The sequence below is a fragment of the Marmota flaviventris genome, chromosome 4 (genome assembly GCF_047511675.1).
Source record: "Marmota flaviventris isolate mMarFla1 chromosome 4, mMarFla1.hap1, whole genome shotgun sequence".
In the NCBI taxonomy this organism is placed as follows: domain Eukaryota; kingdom Metazoa; phylum Chordata; class Mammalia; order Rodentia; family Sciuridae; genus Marmota; species Marmota flaviventris.
Genome location: NC_092501.1, coordinates 42,593,627 through 42,608,244, shown reverse-complemented (window position 1 = coordinate 42,608,244; position 14,618 = coordinate 42,593,627). Strand labels below are relative to the sequence as shown.

Genomic DNA, 14,618 nt, shown 5'->3' with positions numbered 1-14,618 from the left:
TGATGATTATCTGGTCCACAGACATAGTTCCTCAAGAAATTCTATAATATTAACCAATCTTAGGTAAGTGTTGATGATAATCCACATAAGTCCATAATTTAATAAAGTAAGGCTTACAAATGTTTCTTAAACAAATGTCAAATAAAGATCTAGGAACATATGTATTCCTCTGTCTGCATTGTGAATTGATTCTACACAACAAATCATCACCAAATAATAATGATCTATTATAGTTAAGCGAAATAAGTCCATTAACGTAAAAAGCACCTGCATTAGATTGTAAGGTTAATAAATCATGATCAGACTTCATCACTTCAGTGAACAATCCAAATAAAGCCTTAACACACAAATGTATATCATGTCTACAATAAACATCACAGTGCGAATTAATATTAGGAATACAATTCCAGACATGATTTAAAAACACACATAAAGAAGGTACAATACCCTCTAGATGTTTATCCAGCGGACACCATGGTCCACTGCGTATTGTTACTAATCTACATAAAAAAGAAAAACGTTCCTGACCAAACAGTGTATATGCACTATATGAAAACCATGTATTTACATGAAATTCAATGCAAAGATGACAATTTGCGTAGTGCAACTGTTCAGAATAATTCCTCGATCTTTTCGTCCTTCTCCTTCTTGGATTTAATTTTCTTAGTGCCTTTCGCTTCATGGTCCCTGTAATGTTGAAGTTTATCCATTTTAATGTAAGTTTTCTTTCCTGCAGACTTGTTAATCTTTAAACAAATCTTAATGCATAATACAAATAATACAAAACAACATACATATAGCAATCCTTCCTTAAGCCAATGGAAAGGGTTCCATCTCATAATGCAACTAGCATCTGCATGAACTAATTTTCTAAAGAAACCTACAAAACTACAATCATAAGTATACTGAAAGTCACGCGGAATCAAGTATCCAGAATCAACTAACATTTTAACTTTATGAGTTTCACCTGAAAATCTTTGGAGAAGTTCAGTAGTTTGATTATGTACTGTCTCAATTTCCTTTCCTAATGAAGCATAAACGGATTTGGCTGCCTCTGTCGCTTTCATCATCTTTTTATATTCTTCTGACAGAGGTGGCTGGGGTACAAAAGAATGTAACCCAAAAGTATGATTAGACATATAAACCACCTGAGTCAGAACTCGTAAGTTTTGCGTAGCAGTAAAACTCTTAGACCTAAATAGATGTTTCTTAACAGTTAGATTCATATGTTCCATCATCATGACATTAGTATGTACATGACAACCAGCATTCAAACTTAAAGAATCACTATAAGAAATGTTTTGCCATCGTCGAACCATGTAAGGTTCAGGATAACAAGACAACATATTAAAATTCCCAAGATCTAACAAAGTAGCCTGAGGCATAGATATAGTTATATCAGAAGTCCTAGGTTCATCTGAGAAAAGATCATATGCTATAATAGTTGTTTTACCTATAGCATAAGTGGCTTCACTAGGCACATAATATGACATATTGTTCCATTTTAACCAATAAAACTTATCAAACGGTATTATCCAATCTTTACCAATTTTCTTCGGTATAGCCTTAGTTGGATATCCTATTACAACCTTAGATGTCGACATTTGCCATAAATTAATCATGCAAACACCAGTTTCACACCAAGAATCCTTTGTAGGATCTAATATGGTTATAGCTGATGCAGTTTCCATGCCTATGCCAGTTCTAAATAACAGTCTTATTTCTTCTAATCCCGCGGTGATCATTGCTTGCAGATGTTCACACTCCTGAGTTGCCTCCAATTATTTCATACGTACATTCCATGATGCATCCATAGTCTCAATCACCTTACTTAGTGAATCAATATGATGTTTCAAAAGTTCCTGTTCTGCAGAAAGTCTTTCCATAAGTAAAGATGCGGAGTGCAGATTTTTAGATAATTGTGAGATAACAAAGTTCTGTTTATTCTGAAGTCCTCGAAGAGCTGAAATTTCCACTCGAAGTTCCTCCGTCATTGCTCCAGCGATCGCTGCTCCCAAAGCCGCTCCGGCCAGGAAAGCGCCAATCGCTGCGAACTGCAAAGGTCTCCGTCCTGCTGCATTTCTTTGAACTGAATAGAACAAATCTGGCAACACAGTAGACTCAAAAGAAGGACATACAGTTTCACCTTTCAACAAATCACTAACAGACAATCGTAACACAATTGGCTGTACTTGTGGTTGTATCAAAAATCTAACTGGCTGATGTAATAAAGGTAAAAATCCTGGAGCCTCTAAAGTCTTCATAAAATTACCGTCCTTTTCCTTGCGTGGGAAGAGGACCGCTCTTGGGAAATGGGCAGTAACCCATCCCTTGGTTCCATTAAATCCTCCTCTATCGATTAAACAAGGATTCAAAGAGGTCGGTTCCATGTAGCATTTCTGCATATCCATCTTTGTACTATATATAATATGATTACCTGCATGTGCATCAAACACATCAGTATTATTATGTAAAACATCATGTGTTACAATATCATAAAGATTCCATTCATTGTCACTTCCTGGTAATAACATATACCAGTAATAAGGTAATTTTCCTGGATATATTTTACTAGACCAAGTAGAGAAATCCATTCCTTGTGTCAACCACCATTTCAGAGTTTTTCTATCTGCTATATCCACATGGTATCTAATTATAGTATCCCAGAGCTGTGCTCTAGGGCACCCGGTTTTCAATGACCAATAGTCATCAGCATTTACCAGGTAAGTGTCTGTTTTGTAATTCACTAAAGTAACTTCATCCAAATCTGGTGGTACAAATTCAAGAGAGTATACTGTTGGATGTAAAGTATAAGTCCTTGTTTGTTTCTGCTGATTGTCTAATGCAGCGTTACCACCTTCATAGTGTTTGGAAAAGTTTCCCGTTATATTCACATCAAGAGGGATATCATAGTACGTGGAATCATTATGCATAATAGACCTATGAATACCAATCACATATTGCCATGAATGTGGAAACCATCTGCAAGTAGATCTTTCCATAGCTAAACTAACATTTTTAGTGTCCACATAATTAGAATCAATTCCCATCGGGATTGACATATTATGGACATTCGCTCTGATTTTGTCATCACTCAGATTAAACACGGGAATCAAAGTCCCAAAGAAATCATCATAAAACTTAAAGGCACAGTCTTGGCATTTATAATAAGGCCACTTTGAAGACTCTCCTTTGGATCCATTATAAGTATAATCTATTTGTAAAAATGTGACATTGTAAAAGTATTTATTCAAAATATCCTTGGGTGTGATAACCAATACAGGTTGCCAGGACTGATTATCAAACCTATGCCACGTATTATTCACCTCAAGATGCATATGAGAGGCATTCAAATATACAGCATGAAGAGGATTCTGTACACAATTTTGTCTGCTAAAATTATAACACCATGTCCAATTAAATATATTATAGTATTGTGTGTAGTTTTTCCATACTGTCTGGTTAACAATGTATTTGTCCACGGTGAATTTATAATCATGTAACCCTGGACTATGCACTCTCTGTCCCAATTTCGGGATATCCACAATCTCTGCGAGGTCCCATTCATTATTGGCATTTTTAAAAACATACCTCCTTGTTTTGTTTTCAAATAATAGCCATCCAGAGTGATTAAACATTCCAAATTCAGGATGTAATACCCCAGTCGTCCTGTAAGCTGGACCCAGCCTACAGGCCTGTGTGTGAATCTTATAAGTTACAGATGAATAATTACCAATTTTATAATAATATCTATATTGGCACCACTTAAGGAAGGTTGAATCAACAGGGAAGCAAACTCTACCAATAAATGCTTGTCCCTGTGTTCGGTTAAGCATATCTCCAAAAATGCTACGGATACAAACATACCCGATTTTATCCTGTAATTTAGGAGGCGCGGCCACTGGTTTAACCAAGTTATGGGTAAATGGCTGTGGTAAAGGGTCGGTCAACACAACAGGTGATCGCCAAGTGGCGGTACCTAAGGTATTGACTTTCCACCAATTATCTATAGTAAGATAAGATTGGTTCTGTATTTCTAAGGATCTATCAGGATTCTGTAGGATCTCGAACTTTCCATATATAGGTAAATTAGGAAAATCCGCTACACAAGAAACATAATGGGTATAATTCAAATGAGTTCTGCTTTGCACATCTTCAATATATATAGACATATTCCTTTGTTTAGTGCTCATGGAATCTAGATACTGCTGTAACTCTTTTGGACACCATGTCCCGTAGGGTTCAATTAAAACTTGCGGCCATCTAGGCAACGGTCTAGCTCCTTGTAAATGTCTAGGCAATCTTTTCCACTCATCCAACATTTCCTTAGAATCATTATATGGCAACAAATTTATCCCCAACGTAGTTGTTCGTGGGGTTGTAGTTGTAATTTCACCAGAACCGTTTTCTTCTCCATCATCATATGAAGAATAGTCATATTCTTCATATTCATAATCGAATAAATTATAATCATTCTGTTTGTTGGACACCCAAACCTGAAAAGGCAGTGATGCAACATCCTTTTCTGCTGCTTTTATACATGTAAAGTCATTCTCTTCTGTAGATTCCTCAAAAGTATATACAGTAAGGTTTGGATTATTAAGCACTGCTGCTGTAGCATTATAGCTTTTAACTAAAGGTTTGCCTCCAAGTTTCCTATAATAATACACAAAATGTGGCTTATAAGACCACATATCCATAATCCCAGGTACAAGATGACATCGGAGGGGGTTAGCTTCATATTTATTAGAAGTTCCCCCATCCGCACTAGATCTAAACATTGGGCTATATACCCCAACTGTATTGATGTCCCAAAAATGGTCACACTCCTTAGGTGCGGAGTGTTTGTTATAATGGTGGCAAAATGCATAATTATGATAAAACAGGTATCTAATAGCAGTAAAATTTTGTAGGAATTTGTTACTTCTCCAATATTGTGGTATTACTACACAAGAATTATTACACTCTTGAAGTGAATGAGTGAAATTAATATAATTGAAGATCCAATCTTTGTAAGAATACTTGGTCAGGTTAATGTTCCTGATACCAAAATAATACGGAGTTGTAGTAGTAAAAGTAGTGGGAGTTGTAGTTTGATTTCCCATTACTGAATAGAACTGCAGGGCTATCAAAAGTAGCAAAAATAGCAAAAGTAACAAAGTCCTAGGTGCCATTACCAAAAACATAGTGTATAATTAAGTACATAACAGGGTAGCAAATCCCGTACCAACAATTTATGATACGTTTGGTCCACGTTAATATGGGTACAGTCAGTACCGTTGTGAATGTGTGAATGATTAAAACAAGTAGAACCATTCAAAAGAGCTGTCTGCCATTCGTTACAATGAAAATATCCACCCAAAAACAAGCAAGAATATACAATCAGGATAATAAAGCATATGTTAAACCAAACACACAAATGTTTACCTAGTGACAACATCTTGGCTTTTTACTAATCTGAGGTCCCCTTTTCCAGTTGATACCCATAGGGTATTTCCTTGTCCGTGTGATACAATCTCACCTTTAATCACAGAGTTATCTTTTCTGTTACGTATCCACACCTTATATGGTCTTATATTATCTGGGTTTGGGTCCCCGTCTGCCTGCACATCGATGTCCTTTTGGAATGTTTCCTCAAAGGGTGATCTCCTGTGCAGTCTTTGCCTAGAATTAAGTTCAAAAACTGCAATCAGTATTGCCTTGTCAAATGGCACATCTTGTCCTATCTGCCACAATTTAGTCTTTAATAATCCATTGAACCTTTCAATATTTCCTGCTGCTTGTGGGTTATAGGCCAAATGAAAATCCCAATTAATTCCTAAAACGTCAGCTAATTTCTGAACATTTCTACCAGTAAAATGAGAACCCTTATCAGAAGTCACATTCCAAGGACATCCATATGCTGCACACCAGCTCCAAATAGTTTTCATAGTAGAGCTTTGATCTGCATGTCTACTTGCACATGCATGTCCCAATCCGGTACTACAATCTACCATAGTACACACATATTTTCCATTCTGCAAAGGACCAATATAATCAATTTGTACCTTTTCATTAAATCCTCTTGGTGACGGCCTATTATGGGGTGGATCCCTCCGGAAACGTTGTACCGAGGATGCGCATAATTCACATCCAGATATCGCATGCTTGCATGCTCCCCAGGTGACTTTTATATTTCTTCCTTGAAACCACTGGAACATTCCATGTGTTCCAATATGTCCTAATTCCTTATGCAATTGTCGGATCTCATCATCCGAAATATCAGCATTCAATTCAGGAAGTTTTATATGCCAATTTGGGTCACGTTTCAACCGAATCTTTGTATCTGTTCTATCTGATATTTTCCAAGGGGCCTTATTCACCAATTTTAGCCCTTCGGAGTCAAATTTACTCAATTTGTCTGCCACATTATTAAATTTAGATATTTCATCTGTACGTCCTGTGTGAGCATCAACGTGCGCTATCTTTACATGTATAGGTGCCTCCGCAAGAAATTTCCAAATATGTATTCCCCATACATCTTTTCCATTAATTTTATAATCAGATTCCTTCCACTTTGCAGACCATATGGCAATACCATTACAAACTGCCCATGAGTCCGAAAAAACGTGTATATACTTTTTCTTTTCATGGATAGATTGTTCAACGGCCAATTTTACTGCACAAAGTTCTGCTAACTGTGCTGAGGCATCCGAGCCTTCCTTCACTAAGATCTTTTTATCACTTGGTCGATATGCCACAGCTTTCCATTTAGTGATATTTCCTACTACTTTACTTGATCCATCTGTGAACCATGCATTTTTATGAGAAGCAACTGCCCCCCATTTTCCAATAGGTTGTGTCTTTGGTTGTTTAACCTCTACCGGTACTTCTACCATAGGCTGAGCAAAAACTAATTCTGATAACCTTAATGTCTTATTATTCCCTGACACTGTTGCATCATTAATTATAGTTAACAAATACCATTTCCATTTCAACACTTTTTGTTCCATGGGTAAACCTCTAAAGTCTTCCTCCTTAGTTTGTACCCAATCCAAAATTGGTATCTGAGTTCTTAATGTAACTATTCTATTAGTTAAAACAAAACCTAGACTCTGTACCGCCGTATAAGCTGTCCACACTGTTTTTTCAAAGAAAGAGTACTTGTTTTCGGAAAAAGGAAATCTTTTGGAGTAAAACCCAACTGGTTTAGTCTGACTATTACTTTTAGTATATATGCCCCAATTTCCAAAGTTATTGGCATATATTATATCAATTATAATTTCTTCACCAGGTTGAGGTACATACAATTGGGTATATGTCTGAACATATTCCTTAGCTAATTCTAATGACTTTTTCTGTTCCGGTCCCCATACAAAGTCCGCAGCTTTCCTGCATACCCTGTGTATTGGAGCCAGAATCATTTGCAAATATGGAATATGTAATCTCCAATATCCCAAAATGCCCATCACCTGCTGAGCCTCTGTCTTGGTTTTTGGTGACTGTAAAGCCAAAATCTTATTTATCACTGCATCCGGAACCTTAGGTCCTTCTGTAGTCCATACCACCCCCAGATACTTAACTGACGTGGCTGGACCCTGAATTTTATCAGGATTGATGGACCATCCTTTTGATTTCAATAATGTAACTACCTCGTCCTTTACCTTATTTAACTCGGTCATATCTTTCCCAGCAATTAATATATCATCTACATATGACCATAACTTAGTAGTTCCTTTATCTTGAAAGTCCTTTAACGTTTCTTGTAAAGTTACATGTGCTATAATTGGGCTATTTTTATATCCTTGTGGTAACCTTTTAAACCTATATTGTACTGATTCCCAAGTGAATGTAGTCAATTCTCTACTCTTAATATCTAATGGGATAGCGAAAAACATATCACTCAAATCTATAGCACAAAAACAAGTAGGTGAAAAATTCCTAATTTGAGCATAAATAGACTCTACATCTGGAAGAGTACCTGGCATAGAGGGGGTTACTTTATTTATATTCCTATAGTCTACCGTCAATCTCCACTTGCCATTAGGTTTCATAACAGGCCATACTGGACTGTTATATTTAAATGATGATGCCTTTTCTATTATATCTTTTTCCAACATTTCCTTTATTGTGGCGCTAATCTCTTCATGTCCTCCTTTAATAGGATACTGTTTAGTAAACACTGGTGGAGTATGGGGCAATTTTACTGGATCAATCTTTACTTGACTTAAAATTTTTGTTTCAAAACACTTTAATCTCTTCAAAGGTAACCATTCACCATATAATAACCTGAGTTCCTGAATTCCTAATACTCCATGTGGAACTTTGCCTACCAACACTTGTATTGTATAATCCAAATCATATATTTTAAATGTTACCCATTCTTTTCTCATTTCTGCCCTATGTCCAGATACTCCTTGTACTATAACTTTTTCCTTAGCTGGTTTATTATTTACAAAATCATCTCTGACTATTGTTACCTCACTTCCCGTATCTATCAGGAAGGAGTCTGTATATTCTTGATTATCAATTATAAATTTTAATTGTATGAACGGCCAGGTGTCTGGCTGTTTTGCCATCTGGGTGTTCCAAACCTCGGCATTGTTAAACCAAACCTTCTTCCTTGGCCCTGCACCTGATTTCCTCGTGGTACCGGCCTTTGTGGCTTCATTCTGCTTCCTATCTGTCTGTTGTTTACAGCAACATTTCCTTGTGTCCAGGCTTGTCCTGGTCGCACCTTTCTCCAGTCTTTGCCATTTCCCAACATATTTCTGTTTCTTGGGAGGCTCCGCTGGCCAGGCGGGCCTCCCAAACGGAAGTTTTTTGTCTGGAAACATTGACTGTTCCCATTTGTCTGGTAGCATTTAATATTTCTGTTGCCATTTGTTGGAAAGCAGACTGGGTTTCGGGCTTTAGCTTGAAATGACATTGCAGCTTGAAATGACATTTTGTGCTCTTGTTGTAATTCTCGATGTTGCTTTAAGAACTCAACTACATCCCATAGGGTGTTGGCTCCAGCTAGCATGGTTGCCAACATCATTCTATGCTGTTCTGGTGCTCCTTTTATAATTATTCTCCTAAGCGCGGCTGTTAAGTGAGCACTTAAAGGGGATCCTTGAAACTGATTATAAATTTTACTAAAAATAGCTAACTTCTTTACTATCTTAATCCCTTCACTGGGATTCTTCCACTGTACCTGGCCTTCAAAGACACCCCAATCTATATGTGGGATGGCCTCTGCCCAGGCTATTGCAATCCAATCCCAAAGTGTGAGTACCCTGTCAGGTTCTTCTTGTATAATCTTTGCTAAAGTGTCCGCAACACTCGGATTGTCTATCTGGATATTAACCACCTGCATCTCCTTGCCTGCGAGTCTTATAGACTCGCCTCCCTTACTATGAATTGTAAACAAAAAGTCTCCGTCGGTCTGACCTTTCTGTGAAAAATCTTGCCTTAACTGAACCATTTCAGGTCTAGTTAAGTCCCTAGTTTCAATAACTTGTTCCAACCCATCTGGGCGTCCCCATCCGGGTGTGGATGTTTTAATTACTGAAACTGGCATGCTGGCCTTATCAGGAGCTTCCAGTTGGTTCAATATATCTTTCAAAAATGGGTTATTACTTCCATTTTTAAGGGCTTCTTTTACTAACCTTTTGCCTCTTAGCCTGTCATCATCTATATCATCTATAATTTTACATAATATTCCCGGGATTTCTTTCTTGTCAGCCCGTTCCATTATGGGCTTGACGGTCTGAGGATTACTTAATGTTACCTCAACTGTGGTTCCTTTCTGGAACTCAGGCATCTTTGCCTGAACAATTCTTTCAATACCTCGCCATGGCGATTGAGATTTTAATTCCTTTTGCTCGAGCTTTAGTTCTCCTATTCTACATTTCTGCCTAAATCTTTTTATTACTTCCTTGAAGCCCATGTTGCTATTTTTAAGAGGATCCTCAGTTTAGCTATATGAATTTTCCAAGCAATAAACCCGTTTGTTTCTATCTTATAAGGTATCTGACTTATTCCCTGATGCCAGCTATATAGTGCCCAATTTTCTATCCTTTCCTTAAGCCACCCCATGCACAGGGACCACCGTCCTCCTAAGGATTTTGGTGGGGGCACTCCCTTTTCATTCCACCTTCAGCCTAGACGCCGGACGATCACGGTCATTCTAGGTTTTCAGTAGAAGAAATTGTGCATTGCCATGTGGGTTATATTTACCTGCTCCGGAGCTCTTCTTCCGTATCCTGCTGACTACGCCAACTGTCACGAGCAGCTTCTCAGCCTTGTCTGGTTACCAGGAGTTCCCTTCCGGATATCTGCACTGGACCCCGGACCGCGACGTACGCGAACACCAAGCACGAACTCGATTGCCTTTTGAAATGCTGGTTTATTCGCACACCACACAAAGCAATACACGAGGTGGCTGGCACACAACTGCACGATCTTACTCTCAGGCGACGAGAGTTAGTTGTGAGCAAATACATGGAGTTTCCCTCGCGCTTATATACTCTATATGTTTACAACAAACTTGTTTATGTCTAACTTATCTAACATAAGCACACTACCTAGTTACATCATCAACTTATCTAACATGGGCATACTATCTAGTCATCCTATAACCAAAACATGTTTACAACTAAAAAGTCACTTAGTCACTGCAAGGTCCAAAACAAGTCCAAAACAAGTCCTTTTGCTGATTCATGTTGTTTATTCATCCTTGATGTTTACTCCTGTCACTCACTCTCTCTCATTCTCTCTTCATTCTCTTCTTTCCTCTTTTCTCTCTCTCTCTCCCTCCCTCCCTCTGTCTTCTCTCTTACTACATCTTCAAATCAGAGAAACACACTCAACACTGACCTCTCTGAGTAACACCTTGTCTATTGAGGTTAATTCTCCTTTTGGGTTGCATTTTAAATAATTGGGATGACTTTAAGGCCAATGATCTCATGAAAAAAAAAAAAGTGGCTTATTTTCTTCTATATCACTGCATGGCCTCAATATAAGATATACAATTTTAAAAACAAAAAAAGATCGATATTTTTGTTTGGTTTACATGCCTAAAACATGTCATCTCACTCTAGTCAGAATGGCAGCTATTATGAAGGCAAACAACAACAAGTGTTGGTTAGGATATGGGGAAAAAGGCACACTCATACATTGCTGGTGGACTGCAAATTGATGCAGCCAATTTGGAAAGCAGTATGGAGATTCCTTGGAAATATGGGAATGGAACCACCATTTGACCCAGCTATTCCTCTCCTCTGACTATACCCAAAGGACTTAAAAACAGCATACCATAGGGACACAGCAATATCAATGTTTATAGCAGCACAATTCACAATAGCTAAACTGTGGAGCCAAACTAGATGTCCTTCAGTGGATGAATGGATTTAAAAAATGTGGCATTTATACACAATGGAATATTACTTAGCATTAAAAAAGAACAAAATCATGGCATTAGCAGGTAAATGGATGGCATTGGAGAAGATAATGCTAAGTGAAATCAGCCAATCTCAAAAAAACAAATGCTGAATGTTTTCTCTGATATAAGGGGAATGACTCATAGTGGGCTAGGGAGGAAGAGCATGGGAGGATTAGATTAATTCTAGATAGGAAAGAGGGGTGGGAAGGAAAGGGAGGAGGAAGGGGATTAGCAAGGATGGTGAAATGTGATGGTCATCATTATACAAAGTACATGTATTAAGAATTGAATTGGGCATCAACATACCTTATATACAAACAGAGATATGAAAAATTGCGGTATATACGTGTATTAAGAATTGTAATGCAAAAATGTACATATATAATGGCATAAATTGGCGTGAACATACTTTATACGCAGAGATACAAAAAATTGTGCTCTATATGTGTAATAAGGATTGTAATGCATTCCACTGTTGTCGTGTATTTAAAAAAAAGTGAATTAAAAAAAGTCAAGATGGTACTTAAACTACAGTTATAGCTCAGCTGTAGTTGCCTTTTTTGCTCTCTGCCTTTTCACTCTCCTTCTCTCTTTACTAAAAATTAAAATTGTTGCTCACAGGTTATTTCAATGACTCCTGACTGAAAAGCAGATATATAAGGATTAGGTCTCAAACAAACTTATGACAAAAAAAAAAAAAAAAAGGCAGAAGGAGAAAAAATCTTCCCCTTTAGAGGGTCCTACACAGAGACACAAACAGTACCGAAGTTGATGAGGATTTATCTTCCTCATGGATGGTAAGTAGCCACCTGAACCATTGCTTTAGTAGCAGCCATGACTGAATAATTTTGTCCATCCATACTCAGCTCATGTCTGTCTCCCATTCTATAGTCTTCCTTTCTTCCCTATTGCTGACAGACATCTATGATAGATTTTGTTTTGATTTCTAGAACTCTAAATCTGGCACACACTGTGTTTAATGGGCATCTGTAACTCTCTTGTCCCTCACCTATAGTAATGCTACAATTGATTTATATAAACTGATTAATAAACAAAAAATTCTTTATCTTTCACTTTCCTGTCTCATTGGACACTTTCTTTTCTGCTTCTTGGTCAAAGGGAGTATTTGGCCTATTGGTGACTCTCTCAAAAGAAATCCCTATAAGCCCTAGCATTGACTTTTGCGCCTATCAACAGACAAACCTCAAAAAAAAAAAAGCAAGTCCTAAAAAATGGCATCAGAAAAAAAAAAAAAAAGACATTTAATTAAAAAAGCTTTAGAAAGCTCACAGGAGACTTTCCCAGGTGGGTTACACATTAAAAAAAAAAAAAAAATGTTCTTTGACCTATTTATTGAAGGACTACATCTAATGAGAAAGCATGTTATGTCAGAAAGACATACCAACTAGATGATTCTCTAAAGTATGAATTTTCTGAGACTTTATAAAAGAAATTTTCATTTGTAAGGGTGTCCCCTTCTATTGATTAGTTCTTAAAATATGAAAAGATATTAATGTAAATCTACACAACAAGCCAGTACCTTTAAACCTTTTGTTTTTCACTGGAATATCTCTGTTGCTATTTAGATTAAGTTCAGTCTTTGAGATGTAAATTCTCTACCCTGTTTAAACTAAGTCATTCCCTTGGAAGCACAGAGTAAAGACTAAGGAATTCTTAAAGAGTTATGTTAGTCATGTCAGCACTCTAGCTTGTTAAAACTGGTCAATAATAAATCTAAACAAAACTATAAAATCTTTGTTTTCTGTCTATTTTTATGTATCCTTGTGTGTGTGTGTGTATGTACTATATATGATGTCCACATGTGTAATTGTGTTTGTTGTATATTGTTTACATGGTACCAAATTGGCTTAGAGATAAATGAGCCATCATAGATAATAAGAAAATGTGATCTCTAATGCTTTTTAGCTCACATGACTTAAGTAAATCTTTAAAAATAAGTGTATTTAAATTTGTTGGAGATAAAAGTAAAGGTGTTTTTAGAATTGTTAATACATATTTTTGAGTATATTTCTAGCCAATCAGGATTATATTCATCTCAGTTAGATTTTTAAAATATGATGATATGATGTCCATTATTTTGAGGGTTGTTCTTTTGCAAAATAATAATAATAATAACAGCAACAAAACATTAACTATGTTTGCCTGATATCTTGGTTTTCATGGGTAATCTAAAAATTACATTTAAAGTGAGTAAATTTAGTAATATAAATGGGATAAATGTATATATAAGAGAAAATAAAACATATAAATATATAAGTGTATATGTAAGAGAAAACATCTGAGTTGGTTGTAATTAAAATATTGAAACATCAATTGATAAATATAAATTTAAATATACTTGGATTCTTAAGTTCAATATATTTAGTACTATTCAATATGTTTTCATAAATTGTTGAAAAATGTATAGAAGCAGTTTAAATTTCTTCCTGAGTCTTCATTAAAATGTAAGATTCTAGGAGTTAAAAATTTAATTAACATATGCAAACTACATGTAAAGAATACAAAAAAAAAATCAAGCTGTGTTTAAGGAGAAAATTAGAAAAGCACAGATAATTTTTATCTTATTGATAAAAAAGAGTAATTTGTCTAAAATTCAGAAATGTTGTATTATCCCTATTTTGAGGTCTTGCCTTCTTAATCTCCTAGTAAAATTTGTATCTCCAAGGGTCTAACAATTTTCCATTTTAAGAGGATGACCATGAAAGGATTTCAATCCATTACAGCAACTAAGACTGTTTTTTCTCTGTTCCCTCTAGATCCAGGAGGCAGAGAATTTAGGTTTCAGAATAGGTAGAGACAATGTCCCATTTCAGCTTGATGAAGCAGCTAAAAATGATTGAGCATACATACCCCGTCTGTAACTCCTTAAGAATAAGGGATCTGAGTCTTGGGGGGTGATGAGATCACAATCTAGAAATGCAAACAGAATTTTAAAGGGAAATAGTCATGAACAACTGAAATGCAAAACAAACAACCCACATGCAAGCCAACAGAAATTTTGCACAAAACTTGTCAGTTGGCCAATGATAAAACAACAAAACCAGGAGATAACCACAATGTATCTGGAGAAACTTAGTAGCAGGATTAAAAGTTTCAAGACAATGAACAAACAGAAGGGAAACAAGCATGAAATTGCATGTTCCCACCCCAAATCTACCTCTATCCAGTCCCCTAGCTACTCTATAATTATTAA

General features: G+C 36.4%; 1 long non-coding RNA gene across 1 annotated transcript; it reads right to left on the bottom strand.

The window, feature by feature from the left end:
* Positions 1-535: 535 nt before the first annotated feature.
* Positions 536-10,697, bottom strand: LOC114083961 (uncharacterized). The gene is made up of 3 exons (XR_011707311.1): positions 10,201-10,697; positions 5,522-5,664; positions 536-687 (listed from the first exon to the last, which is right to left on the bottom strand). It is a non-coding gene; the product is annotated as an uncharacterized lncRNA (long non-coding RNA).
* Positions 10,698-14,618: the final 3,921 nt, after the last annotated feature.